This window comes from Theropithecus gelada, chromosome 9 (genome assembly GCF_003255815.1).
Source record: "Theropithecus gelada isolate Dixy chromosome 9, Tgel_1.0, whole genome shotgun sequence".
Lineage (NCBI taxonomy): Eukaryota > Metazoa > Chordata > Mammalia > Primates > Cercopithecidae > Theropithecus > Theropithecus gelada.
This window is the reverse complement of record NC_037677.1, coordinates 110,727,858-110,742,175: the sequence shown is the minus strand read 5'-3', so window position 1 is coordinate 110,742,175 and position 14,318 is coordinate 110,727,858. Positions and strand designations below refer to the sequence as shown.

The 14,318-nt window shown below is 42.3% G+C and overlaps 1 pseudogene; it reads right to left on the bottom strand.

The window, feature by feature from the left end:
• Positions 1-3,164: 3,164 nt before the first annotated feature.
• LOC112631077 lies at positions 3,165-3,632 on the bottom strand (annotated as a pseudogene).
• Between the last annotated feature and the right edge of the window lie 10,686 nt (positions 3,633-14,318).

Here is a 14,318-nt window from a genome sequence, read left to right as displayed (position 1 = left end):
TTTTTTTTTTTTTTTTTTTTTTTTTTGAGACGGAGTCTCACTGTGTCTCCCAGGCTGGAGTGCAGTGGCGCGATCTCGGCTCACTGCAAGCTCCGCCCCCCGGGTTCACGCCATTCTCCCGCCTCAGCCTCCCAAGTAGCTGGGACTACAGGCGCCCGCTACCGCGCCCGGCTAGTTTTTTGTATTTTTAGTAGAGATGGGGTTTCACCATGTTAGCCAGGATAGTCTCGATCTCCTGACCTTGTGATCCACCCGCCTCGGCCTCCCAAAGTGCTGGGATTACAGGCTTGAGCCACCGCGCCCGGCCCCGTATTTTGAATTTTTGTTTAAATTATTGATAGCAAAACTTAGCCTTTGTATTCATTGGTTTTCACACTGCTGTAAAGAACTGCCCCAGACTGGGTAATTATAAAGGAAAGAGGTTTAATTGATTCACAGTTCTGCATTGCTGGGGAGGCCTCAGGAAACTTGCAATCATGGTGGAAGAGGAAACAGGCATGTCTTACATGGTGGCAGGCAAGAGAGAGAAAAAGGAGGAAGAACTTGCGAACACTTATAAAACCATCAGATCTTGTGAGAACTTAACTACCACGAGAACAGCATGGGGGAAACCGTCCCCATGATTCAGTCATCTCCCACCATGTCTCTCCCTCAACACTTGGGAATTATGGGGATTACAATTCAATATGAGATTTGAGTAGGGACACAGAGCCAGACCACATGAGCCTTTTACAGAAGGCTCTGGGCCCATAGGTAATGTGAAAATTTCTTATTTGGTAAGCCAGTGATGTGTTCAGATTTTCTGTGAAATAGAACTCACTTGCCATGAATTCTAGCTTCAGTAATAAAGAACTAAGTATGTTCAATAAGAAGACATGAAAAAGGCATTAATTCAATCAAGTGAATATGTGTGGGATGAAATATTTCACATAACAAGGCATTGGTTTCCATTGCTCTAACAGTTCTGGTGTGCTTAAATTATGCCATATAATTTATTGAGTTCTCTATTGGAAAGAATCTCCTGAAATCAAGATCTGTAGAGTAAGTGTAAAATTAATAAAGTAAGTTTTCTAACATACTTAACAGTCTGCTTTCAGTAGCCTGTGGATTTGTTTGCAAGAGAAAGGAAGATACAGGGCAAGAGGGTAAATCAAGGAAAGATATTAGCTTGTGGTTCTTGATTTAGGTCCACGTAGCAGGAGAGTAGTGACTTGAACTGGAGGTGATAATTATGAGCAGAGGCTTTTAATGGCTCCTTTATATTCGGTTAACTATATCAAAGTACCATTCACGTGGTCAGTATGACCTGCAGTCATGAGATGGGAAGGCCATTCTGATGAACTTATATCCAAATCTGTTTTTTCTTAATAAAAATAGCTTAAGTTAATGAATGCAGAATGAGTACCTGCTCTTCAGGAGCAGCAACTCAGAAGCATTCCTCTGTGATTAACCGATGCTAATGCTGAGTTTTAATAAGTTTTAATGACTGTCTGAGAATAGTGTGACCAGACTTGATGTTTCTGCCAAGTAGATTATTAATTTCTAACTTACACTTTTGAAGAAAATGCACACTTTTAAAAATTAAAATTTGGCAATAATCTGACAATAAAAAAGACTGCTTATGGGATACTGTTATGTTAAACTTCAGTTACAGGATGTTAAATCCTTAGAACTAACTTTTCCCTAGAAAAACGTTAATGGAAACATCAGTTGCTTTTCAGACGTGATAGTTGTTGCTTCAAAAGGTGGATTTACACAAATACCAAGTTAAAAAACAAAACTTTAGTACATAATGAACTGCATTTATTTCTGTATGCATCCACATTTCAGTGTTTAGTGGTCCTGAACAGAAGGGGAAAAACGAAGCAATTTGCTAGGAGGTCAAGCCCGCCAATTTCAGGGGTCTACCATGCACACCAAGGTCTCAATCCCTTCCGAGGATCTTCAGACGCAACTGCGATGCCAAAACCAAAATATGCACTGGATTCAAAGTTTTGTTCCAATTGTCATATTTCAAACTAGATTCCAATGAATTGGAAGGATGACCAAATGACAGCCCTGTTCAAAACTTCTTCAATTTCTAAAAGCAAAATCAATTACAGGAAAAAAAAAAAATACAGAGGGATTATGTGTGCTTATGAGTGTCTTCATGTGCCCTTTCTCCAAGTTTAACCACCAAGGACTTTGAGAGCTGACAGGTCTGAGTAACCCTGGAGACAATTCACTTTATCAAAACCTGAGCTAAAAACAACACATCAGCTGATGATGACCGCAGAGAGTGGCAGGACTGAGGACCCAATATTCATTTTGTAGCCTGGTGGAGAGTGAATAGTGAGGGAGGTCAGGGAAACTTTCCAACCTTACCTAATCGCTTCTGGCCAAAGCAAGGATGTCATGGAAAGTGTTGGGTGGTGATGGTGCAAAAGGAACTTGAGGAGAAGGGGAGAAAAAGCACCCCTCAAAGCTGGGGAAGAGAAGATATGGAGAAAGCCCTAAATTCCTCATTGAAGGCCAATCTCAGAGGGAGGCATTGGTTCCCATTGCTCTAACAGTTGTGGTACACTTAAATTATGCCAGGAAACTTAATGAGTTAACTGTTGGAAAGAATCCCCTGAAACTAAGATCTGTAGAGTAAATGTAAAATTCGTAAAGAAACCTTTTCAACATAATAGTCTGCTTTCAGTAGACTGTATTTGTTTGCAAGAGAAAGGAAGATTTAGGACAAGAGGGTAACAAGACCCCCAGGGTAGAGGGCTGTTGCAGGGAGGGTAGGACCTAGGGGGAGGGGTAAGGAGAGAAGGCAGAGAGCCCAGGCCATGTAATCAACAGAAAAAGGTGATTGTGTGGTGTGTCTTTTCACAGTTAGATGTGCCCCACCAGTTACAATGGGAGTCAATTTAAATATACTTACCTTGATCCCAGAGTTTCAACCCTGTGGACAGTGGTTACACTTGACAGGATAACTTCTTATAGCACAACTTATTTCAAACGGACAAAAAATTAGTATCATTTAGTATCTTAAGATAAATTTCCTTTGAATGGGAGTTTCCTTTCCAGTCCTTTGAGGTCTACAAGACATATCTAGAAAATTTACTACTGTGGAAAATGAAGACTCCTTAAAGTGAATTCTGGGGAAGGGAAGGGCCCATGGTTTTTCTTTTTAATTAATTGCTGTAACATTGTCCTTCAGGAGGCTGAGGGAGTTTCATATTTTCTTTAGATATTGTTGGGCGCTAAAGCTCTTGCAGGACAACTTCGATGCTTTAAGAATTCTGCCATTTTGCTAGCACTGATACGGATCTTGGGCCCACCACTTCACTGGAACTATTAACTCCATATTAATTTTCATTACAAATCTTGCAAAGGGGGTGCTTCTGGGTATTTAGGTCCACATTCTATTTTAAGACTGGATGTCTGGTTTTCATAAATTATTCTTGGCGGCCCAGTCATCATTCCTGTCCGTCCTGTAAGTGACATGTCTTTGTCATCTTCTAGACCCCAGTTAACTGTGCCATCTGCTCTTTTCTGGCCGCCTGCAAGTTCTTCCAGCAATCGGAAACTGCAAGGGACCTTTTTACTCCCAAGCCTATGGTAGCTGCCACCTTCCGCCGCTGTTGCTCCCTAACGTACATTTAAGAGACTTGATTCTTACTTAAAAAAAAAATCTCAAGGTGAAGGGAAGCATATATTTAAGAAATATTTTATTTCTGAGGAATTTCCAGCCTTTTTCCAACAGCCAGGCTTTTTGACAGACTACCTGCCCCTAATTGCACTCCATAAAAACAGATAGGCTATTATATTCAAGAGAAGAATCTCTACCACCTAACCCAGTACAAAAGTTCTGTTGAAAGTTTAAGATCCACTGAAATAACCAAGCTTGTCCACAGGTAACTTCTAGTTACAGTAACTCAGGAAATACATTAAATACTAGAGTAGCTTTCCACATTGTCCATTTAACTAAGTGTAGTTTTTTTGTTTTTAGCCACTAAAGCCCCAAGGGTGTGGGGGGAGTGTTTTCAGCATCTTCCCACTTTGCTTGTCCCAAGAAATATCAGTTAAACCTGCCACACCACCTAATGGTTCTTGGTCTGGCCCCTTGGTGAGTTCTGACTCGGGAAGACACCCCTCCCTAGGTCCCCCAGCTTGCTGCCCTTGCTCTAGGTCTGGAGCTGTGGGGCTGGCCACCTCTGGGAGAAACACTTTGTGTCTTGGTTCTGCTCCTGCTAGAGCTCCTATGGATGCCATCTCTTCCCCAGAAACCAGGTCCCTAGGTGTCCATACCAAAGGGGTGTACTTCTCTGGACTCTGAACTAGCTTGTTCCTAGACTTTGTGTTTTGCTTTGTGTTAATTTGAGGTCAGGGTGGAGGGGATTGTGCAGAGAGTCTGCTGGGACAAGCAGGCTGCAAAGGGTGTCTCTAATTGGAATTCCGAACTCTTTCTCATAGAAATCATATTTTAAATAGTGGATACTATCTTAAGAACTTGTCCCAGTTTATGAGTAAAAAAGGATGAATGTGCTTGCCTAAAAACGCTTTTCACTGTTTTTCTTTGATATGATTAAATGCTTTCTAAGCTCTGAGGCATCAACTTTCAAAAAACAGTTGAAGCAGAAGTACCAGGGGCCTTCCAAGATATTGGATGATCCGATCTCACAAAGGTGCTCTGAAGTGTAAGTGGTTAATACTAGTAACTTGTATGTCAAAGCCCAAGATGTTGCTGATGATTTTTAAAGATGATACTCGACCCATAAGTATAGTACAGTTCCCATTTCAGCAACAACTTGATACAGAGCAGGAGAGAATGTTTTCCATTTGTCTGTGCCCACTCGACCCACAGAACAAACACCCCGTCCTAAACAACCAGAACACTTCCCACTGTCCAGAGCTGGTTTGGCTGTGTCTACGTTTCCTCCATTATCCTGTTGGGGTGGGCTTTTATTGACCAGGTCAGTCAGGTGAGTGAGAGATGAAAGGTAGAAGGTAGCAAGTTCAGCAAGAGTCCTTGTCACATTTGTCAAATTGCAATTGAGGTGATGGGAGGGCTCCATGTTACAGATAAGCTTACACATTGGATGACGGGAGTGCCGCATGAAGTAGGACCAGCAGCCTTTAGGCTAATGTATCGTGTTTTGGAGGATGTTCCATGTGAATCCATGGTGATTCCTGATGTCACTTTGTACCTTTAGAAATCAACCTAGAGATATACCAGCTTGACATCTGTGTATGTATTTTGTAAGGAGAGGGTTCTGGAAAGATATAAAGTCCTAGCTATGGTAACCTTGTGTGTATGTGTGTTGGAGGGATGGGGAAGAGGGTACAGGGTTTTTGTGGAATTATGTATTATGTGATTTAAAGTTGACTTTTATGAACTTTTTTAAAAGAGCCAGTTCATCTTAAGAAACAGTTATTCAGAGTATACCAAAGCGTTTTTCCAGGTTAACCTGTTTTCAGATGCTCATTAACAGATAAATATGCAGCATGGAGTATTGCAGTCTGTGGAAATGAAAAGCAGGGACCTTACTAGCTTTTTGCAAGGGTGGAGTGGGGTAAGGACCAAGTTCGAATACAGGTGAGATCTGGCGGGCGTAGTTCCCACTTCCTGGTGCCGCTGTCTACATGATCCATCCCACCACGAAGTTACAAAGCCCTCGAGTGATTCTGGATACCTGTTCTCAGTGTAAGAAAAGTAGCTCCATCATCATACATGGACACAGTTTGTTTATCCCCTGAGGTGCTGTTATGCGTTTTCCAAGTTTACTTAATGCTATAGTTACTTAGAAAGCAGACTAGTATTTAGCAGCTATTCTGGTCAGAAATCAAATGCAGCATACTCTACTGCTTTCGTATTTTAAGAATGTTTTCCCTTCGAAATGATAACACACATTTAAAGGAAACATATTAGTGGAGCGACAGAGAACAAATACTAATTAACTGCTTTGATTGAGGCTCAGACAACCCTATGAGGTAGGAAACTGAGGCTCAAAGTAATTTACCCCAGAGCTTACTGCTAGGTATTTGTGGAGCTGGAATTTGAACTCAGTTTAGGGATGCTTTTGCTATTCTCTGCTGCTTCCCAAAAGTCAAAAGTTCTAACACCTTGGGAAGTGGGGTAAGGTCATATTTAGATTCCTGTTCTATGCTTAATAACGCTTTTAACGAAAGTACCAATAATTAGTTTAAAGAACATGCACATGCATAAGAGCGTGTGATCTGGCAAACTCTTCGTTGGAGACTTGGTGCCTCTATTTTCATCTTTTGATTGTCTTTTGACTTAGCTTTTCCTCTAACCACAGTCAAAGAAGGGAAATAAAAACAATCATTTTATTTCCTCTTAAACTGTAAAGGTGTATGGAGGGGGAATCATAGGTAATAAATCACATTGTAATTTTCTTGACAGTCTGGACAGCGAATAGGTGTTCCTTAAGCTTTTTTTTTTTTTTTTTTTTTTTTTTTTTTTTTTTTTTGAGACAGGGTCTCACTCTGTCACCCAGGCTGGAGAACAGTGGCATGGTCAGGGCTCACTGCAGGTTCAACTTACCAGACTCAGGTGATTCTCCTGTCTCAGGCTCCCAGTAGCTGGGATTATAGGCATATGTCACTAAGCCCGGCTAAATTTTTTTGTATTTTTTGTGGAGATAGAGTTTCTCCATGTTGCCCAGGCTGGTCTCCAACTCCTGGGCTCAAGCAATCAGCCTCCCTCGGCCTCCCAACGTGCTGGAATTACAGGCGTGAACGATCGTGCCAGCCAGGTGTTCCTTAAGTTTTAAATTACCTATACACATACCTTCCCGTGCACTGCCTTGTGAATGACTGTAACAGAGACTCCCTTTCCTGACCATCTCCTTCAAGGGCAACTAGAGGAGGCAACAGAGGACCGTAAGGGGCCCTGGACTTGGACTGGGAAGACCTTACCTTGCCACTTTTTGTGAAACCGTTTACAAACGAGTGAAAACCTCATTGAGCTTCAGTTTTCTCATCTGTAAAATGGGGATGAGAAAGCCCACTTGGCAGAGCCATTCTGTGGAGTAAACAGGACAATGCGTGGGAAAGAACTTTGAAAACTGCAAAGCTCTGCGACATGGACATATTATTAAGTTAAATCTTCAAAACCAGAGGCCTAATTTCTGTTTAAAAAATGTGATTATTAAAAAGGTTGAAGGATGCCCATATATGTGTACTGTAGAAGTTGTTGCTTTAATAACATAAACTTTACAACCAAGCGAAAAAATACCTTTAAATATGCATTCATGTGTATTTGCAAAGAAAAAGTTCTGACTGGATACATACCAGACTCCACAGTAGTTTCTCCTGAAAATCACGTTATGGAGTGGTGGACTTTCTATTTGAATTTATATTTTTCTGTTGTTGGAAGTTTTTGAGTGAGTATGTATTACTTTTGCTATAGTTAACTTTAAAAATTATTATTCTAGGAATCATATCCTGATTTTTAGAGGGCTATATGCCTGGCCCTCTAGGAAGGTGAAAGGGGGCGAGTGTGGAGATAGTGTGTGTATATATACATTTATTGTCTAGAAAGATCCTAATGTTCAATTTTCTGAATTCTTTGGAAGAGACTGGGTTTGGGAAGAGGTGGGAGAAGGTGATGTGTGTTGCTGAAAGAGAGCCACGGCCTTCTGAGCAGCATCGCCTGAGATCTATAATCCAATTCCAGTTTCAGACCTTGGTTTGACTTTTCAACAGGTACCGAGAAACACCTGGAGCCTAATCCCATTTCTACAAGTGGATTGGTAGGTGTAGCCACTGCATTTGGAGAATAAGTACGATGGAAGAATGGAGGAATGCTGTGTGTGTGTTCTACTCATTCTCAACCCAGCCCCTTCCTCTTGTGCACAACCACAAAGTCAGCAGGGGAAGTGTTCAGATGGCTGGAGCTTTTTAATTCATCATTGTCTGACATTCTCAGACACAGCTTCTGTCCTGAGGGCCTGCTTCTATTGTATACATAGTGTGTGGGGAGGTTACCTTTTTGTAGGAATGGGGAAGAAAAGAGAAAAAGCACTGTAAGGATTGGGATGTTTACTAATTCCAACAAAAGGGAGGTGTTGCATGAATTGCATCTGAACCTCCCTTGGAGGGGGGTCTAGATGTTACATTTCCAGCCACCCTTTGTGTGGGACACAGAGATGGTGCTGATGAAGATGAGCAGCCAGACAAGCAGTAGCGTCTCCATACCTGTCACCCCGCCACATGGTTCGCTCTCATTCTCTTAAATGTAATAAAGCTTCCCCCTCAATACTTTGCTGAGGTTCTGTGGTGCTTCCAAAGCAATATATATCTTAAGCACTGCTCCTAACTCAAATGATGTATGTTTTGATAGAACGTAGACTCATTGCTGCCACTTGGACTCAGCCATTATGCTAAGCAAGAAACACCTGCTAGGCCGGGGCGGTGAGTCCTGCCTGTAATCTCAGCACTTTGGGAGGCCAAGGCAGGTGGATCACCTGAGGTCAGGAGTACAAGACTAGCTTGGCCAACATGGTGAAACCCCGTCTCTACTGAAAATATAAAAATTAGCCAGGTGTGATGGCAGGAGCCTGTAATCCCAGCTACTCGGGGGACTGAAGCATGAGAATCGCTGAAACCTGGGAGATAGAGGTTGCAGTGAGTCGAGATGGCACCACTGCACTCCAGCCTGGGCAGCAGAGTGAGACTCCTTCTCAAAAAAAAAAAAAAAAAAAATTGGCCGGGCGCTGTAGCTCACACCTGTAATCCCAGCGCTTTGGGAGACCGAGTTGGGCAGACCACTTCAGGTCAGGAGTTCGAGCCCAGCCTGGCCAACATGGTGAAACCCCATCTCTACCAAAAATATTAAAAATTAGCTGGGTGTGGTGGTGCGCACCTGTAATCGCAGCTACTGGGGAGGCTGAAGCAGGTGAATCGCTTGAACCTGGGAGGCAGAGGTTGCAGTGAATCCAGATAGTGCCACTGCACTCCACCCTGGGTGATAGAGCGAGACTCCGTCTCAAAAAAAAAAAAATAAGACATATGCGAAATAGGTGTTCCATCTTTGTCCAGATTTTCTGCTTGCTTTTGTGTTGAGTATTTTATAAAATTTGATTATATTTTCATTATGGCTTTATGAATTATGCCTCTTTTTAAAATGTTTTTGTGGTTGCCATAGAGTTTAATAAGATATCTTAAAAATATGAAACCCTTCATGTATTTGACAGTCATCATTGTGCAGAGCCCTGCTGATATTCTGTGACACACCCAAATTTACTACACATGGTCTGAAGCGATCACCTTTTCTAGAGTTTCTTCTGCCTGCTTTTGAGTTGGATGACAAGAAGCAAAGACCAACAGGTCCTCTAGACCAGCGTCAGAAATGAGAGAGCCCTTCGAAAGAGAACATCCAGTTCCAGAGTGACCAGACTTTCAGGATAGGAAAACTGAAAACAAAATTCTGAGCTTGCTTTTATTTTGCTAAGTATGGATGAAAATTTTTTTTTTCCCTTTACTATCACTATTTCATAAACGACAGGATGTTTTAACACTGAAAATAAAGGTAGAAAGAGTCAACTTTCAAATTGAATGACTTCAACTCTACAAAATATTGTATTTGTTTTCTTCACCTCACAGTAGCCTGGTATTTGACAACCACTGATGTGGTCCAACCCCTTATTGTAAGATGAGGAAAAAAGCTGGTAGGAGGAAGTGTTTTGCCTGAGGTTACACCAGGCGAGCCTTTTCCTGGCTTTACAGGGACTAATGACCTTTGGGTTCTGTAGGTCCTTGGAACCAAATGAACTAAGGAAGCTCTAAAGATGAAGGATGTATTGCTTATCTATTTATTTCCTCACAGCTCCAAATGCATTCTTCAATACCTGTAATATTACAAGAGAATTCCTTCAAACATTTCTCCACTAAAGGGAGTGTGGTGTTGAGATTTCTCAGTAGAGGGCTATGGAGGCACATTCCAGGACAAAGAGGCTTCTCCAAGTTTCTGGGTGAGGCTGGTGTCAACCCTGTGAGTGTGAAGATTTCCATCCAGTGTAGCCTACCCCAGCTGTGGGCCCAGAAAACCATCCATCTACAACCTTACAGCCTCTTCTTGTGATTCCCTTTCCATAGCTCTCTTGACATGGAAACCAAAGCTCCTGCCTGGCCCACACACAGGTACTTTTGCCTAGAGGGTCATACACAGGATAGCCATTCCTTCTGCAAGATTCCGTGTGGCCACATTCTCTGAAGGCCTCTGCCCTGCTGCTGTCCAGGCTCCCACTGCATATCCACACCAGTGGCTGACTGACTGACTACTGCCTGCTCTCCAGCCACATTCTAGAGGTTAGCTGTTGCTTAGCAACCGGTGGACCAGCCCTGGCCTGGCCAAACCATCTAACATTGCTGCTTGTCCAGTGGGCTGAGCCACACCTTCTCCAACGAGGTCTGAACTCCTTCCTTGAGTACTCTCTCTGAACCCTAGCATACTGTATAGGATTTCCTTTTATCTCTTTTTTTTTTTTTTTTTTTTTGAGATGGAGTTTTGATCTTGTTGCCCAGGGTGGAGTGCAATGGCGTGATCTCGGCTCACAGCAACCTCCATCTCCCAGGTTCAAGCGGTTCTCCTGCCTCAACCTCCCGAGTAGCTAGGTTTACAGGCACCTGCCACCACGCCCAGCTAATTTTTTTGTATTTTTAGTAGAGATGGGGTTTCACCATGTTGGTCAGGCTGGTCCTGACCTCAGGTGATCCACCCACCTCGACCTCCTGAAGGTTGGGATTACAGGCGTGAGCCACCCTGCCAGGCCCCTTTTATCTTATAGATACTCCTTTATCATAGTTAACAGTTCTTTGTATTAAACTTTGATTTTATCCACTATGTGATTTCTATTTCCTGATTGGACCCAGATCACTACTGAAGCTGACCATGAAGAGCTCTGTACAGCCTTCTGAAAAGGCACAAAGACAAGAGGTTGCTGTTTGACACTCAAAAGATTCATGCTTAAAAAATGAAAGAAGACCATTTCTTCTCATTCTATTATCTAACAAATTCATGCAACGTCATTATTTATGTGCAAGGCACTTTGGGAGACAAGTGCATAACTTGGAGCAGGATGGGAAGAGATCAGGGCACTGATGGGGGTGGGATTTCGGCTGGAAGAGATAGCATTTGTGAAGGATTTTCACAGATAGGAAGAAATCGAACATACCAGAGGAAAATCAGAGGGGGAAGTCCAGATGGAATAAACCTCCGTGCCTTTTGCTCAGGGCAAAAGTTGTTGCAGAGGTGGTAACATGGAATGTGTAGGATGTGTTCACCTGTTAGTTCCATTTGGTTAGAGTTTGGATCATGTTCTTAGCACCAAAAGATGGCATTTGTTTTGCCATTGCCAACCTGTATCATATTTAGCAAGAAATGGTAAGACCTATAGGAATGGAAGGGACCTTAGGAAGTTATCTAATTAAACAGTCAGGCTGTGAACAATCTTGAACGTCACACATAAGAAAATGGCTGGGCGCAGTGACTCATGCCTGTAATCCCAGCGCTTGGGGAGGGCGAGGCAGGCAGATCACCTGAGGTTAGGAGTTCAAGACCAGCCTGGCCAACATGGTAAAACCCTGTCTCTACTAAAAATTAGCCGGGGTATGGTGGTGGGCACCTGTAGTCCCAGCTACTCAGGAGGCTGAGGCAAGAGAATCACTTGAACCCAGAAGGAGGAGGTTGAAATGAGCTGAGATCACACCACTGCACTTCAGCCTTGGCAACAGAGCGAGACTCTGTCTCAAAAAAAAAAAAAAAAAAAAAAAAAAAGGAAAGAAACTGAGTACTGGGTTTGCCAGAAAACTTGCATTTAAATAGAAGGTCACAGATGAGGATCCCATCCACTCTAGTATGTTGATGATCTGTTCATTATATCGACACTTAACTTCAGGTTAAGGGCAGCTCTTAAATAGTTGGAGAAATTATTTTGACATATTTCTCCCCAAAGAGGGTAATTTGTTTCTTCAAAATTGAGTTGACAAACGGATTGTCATCCTGTACCAAGTACGGTACTTCCTTGCATTGCTGTCAGTGACTCACGGGTGTACTAAGAAATCGTGAGCTCCAAATGCCCAGTGCTTTTCTGCAGTTGAGGTGGCACACAGCTGTGAGTGGGGAAGAAGAAAAACGAGGACAGGATGTCAATAAGGTAACAAACAAGATGACAACAAAGTGATTTGGACCTGGGTTGCAGTAAGAGACTCAAGAGGGCCTGGTTAGCAAATCCAGACTCTTCTGACAGTCTGCCACAAAGCATCCTTGAGTCTCAGAGTTTTCTCAAAGACCATGGGGGAAAATGAGGAGCGTTCAGATCATTCCACATAGCAAGTTCGTTAAATGGAGACCTGTTGAAAGAAATTATGATAGTTAGCAATTGTTGTGTCTTGAAGAAATGGCACAGAATGGTATAAATAGAACAAGGGGTACCTCGGGCCATTTTGAGAAGACATCTATCAGCCCAGCAAAATACGACCACGTCAAAGGATGCTCTAGAGGGCTCATGGGCCACTCTAAGAGATGTGTGTGAAGCCAGAGTTGCCATGGTTATGATCATGGCCTTGAACAGCTAATTTTTTTTGTTTGTTTTTTGAGACAGAGTCTCACTCTGTCGCCAGGCTGGAGTGCAGTGGCACGATCTTGGCTTACTGCTACCTCCACCTCCCAGATTCAGGCAGCCTCTGGGACTACAGGCGCACGCCACCATGCCCAGCTAATTCTTGTATTTTTAGTAGAGATGGGATTTTGCAATGTTGAACAGGATGGTCTCAATCTCTTGACCTCGAGATCCGCCTGCCTCAGCCTCCCAAAGTGCTGGGATTACAGGCATGAGCCACTGTGTCTGGTCAACAACTAATTAAAAAAAAAAAAATCAGTGAATGTGACAACACTAGCAAACAAATGCCCCCCTGACAAGGAACAATTTCATACTTATCAGTCTCTTCTGATGACATACATAAGGGCAGAGACAATGCCTCCTCTCCAGCTGTATTAATCCACAGCTGTATTAATGAAAATGGCAGGTTTGGAGGTTTTGTCAAAAGAATGATTTTTATTTTTCATTTTATTATTATTATTTTTTGAGACCAAGTCTTATTCTGTCACCCAGACTGCAGTGCAGTAACATGATCTCAGCTCACTCCAACCTCCACCTCCCGGGTTCAAGCAATGTTTGTGCCTCAGCCTCTTGAGTAGCTGGGACTATAGATGTGAGTCAACACACCCGGCTAGTTTTTGTATTTTTAGTAGAGATGGGGTTTCACCATGTTGGCCAGGCTGGTCTCGAACTACTGACCTCAGATGATCTGCCGGCCTCGGCCTCCCAAAGTGCTGGGATTACAGGCATGAGCTACCGCACCCAACCAAAAAGAATGATTTTTAGTTATATAATAAAGTTAGGTTCCTATTTCCTAGGATTGCATACAAGGGGCTCAGCATTTGATTCGAGATCCGGGTTCATATGCTTTTCAGAGATGAACAAGCTAAGTAAGATTAAGCAATGTGCTTGAAGTCATTCGGCTAGTAAACAGCTAGCTTACTAACCGGAGAGCCAGAATTTGAAGTCTGGCTTTCCAACTCTAGGGTTTATGCTCCCAGGCACATCAAATTCTTATTCACCAGGGTCCTCAGCCCTAACACAGTGCCAGGCACAAAGAGAATGCACGGTCACCACTTACTGAATAAGTGAAGGAATTATAAATTATTCAGTATGCTCCTAGCCACTATTTGTCTAAGCAGTTGCAAGATCAAATTACACAGTGCCAAAGGAAAATTAATCCAGGCGTATAACACTATTACAATAGATCTCTGTACTGGTCACATTTCCCCTAGGTAGTTCAGATTAATTTGTGCAGCCCAAGGTATAATTTACCCTGCAGGTCATTGAAAAAGAATATACTGTGCCCAATTATTATAATATTTAAAAAGTCATGTATTTTCTTTTAAATTTTTTGGGCACATATTTCTTGCTGGTACATGAGAGTCTCAAGGAATGCTTTTTGCTCTTTGCCAGTTTTTTAGCAAGCAGGATATGGGAATAGACGTCGACTTCAAGCAAAGACAAAAGCTGTCCTCTTAGTGAACTGCCCCTTGATATTTGGTCATATTTCAGCTGAAAGGAAGCAGAGCTTTGATATTACATATTAATATGTAGTAGAAAACAACACTATCTTAGGAACTGCTTGAAGTTATATTTTAAATTATATCTTATAAATATAATTTTTATATTTTTAGAAATTTTGTTTTCTGTACTGAAGAGTTCCCTGTCCAGAAATTTTGCTAAAAACAATAAGATATAAAAGATTTTTTGCATTAACTG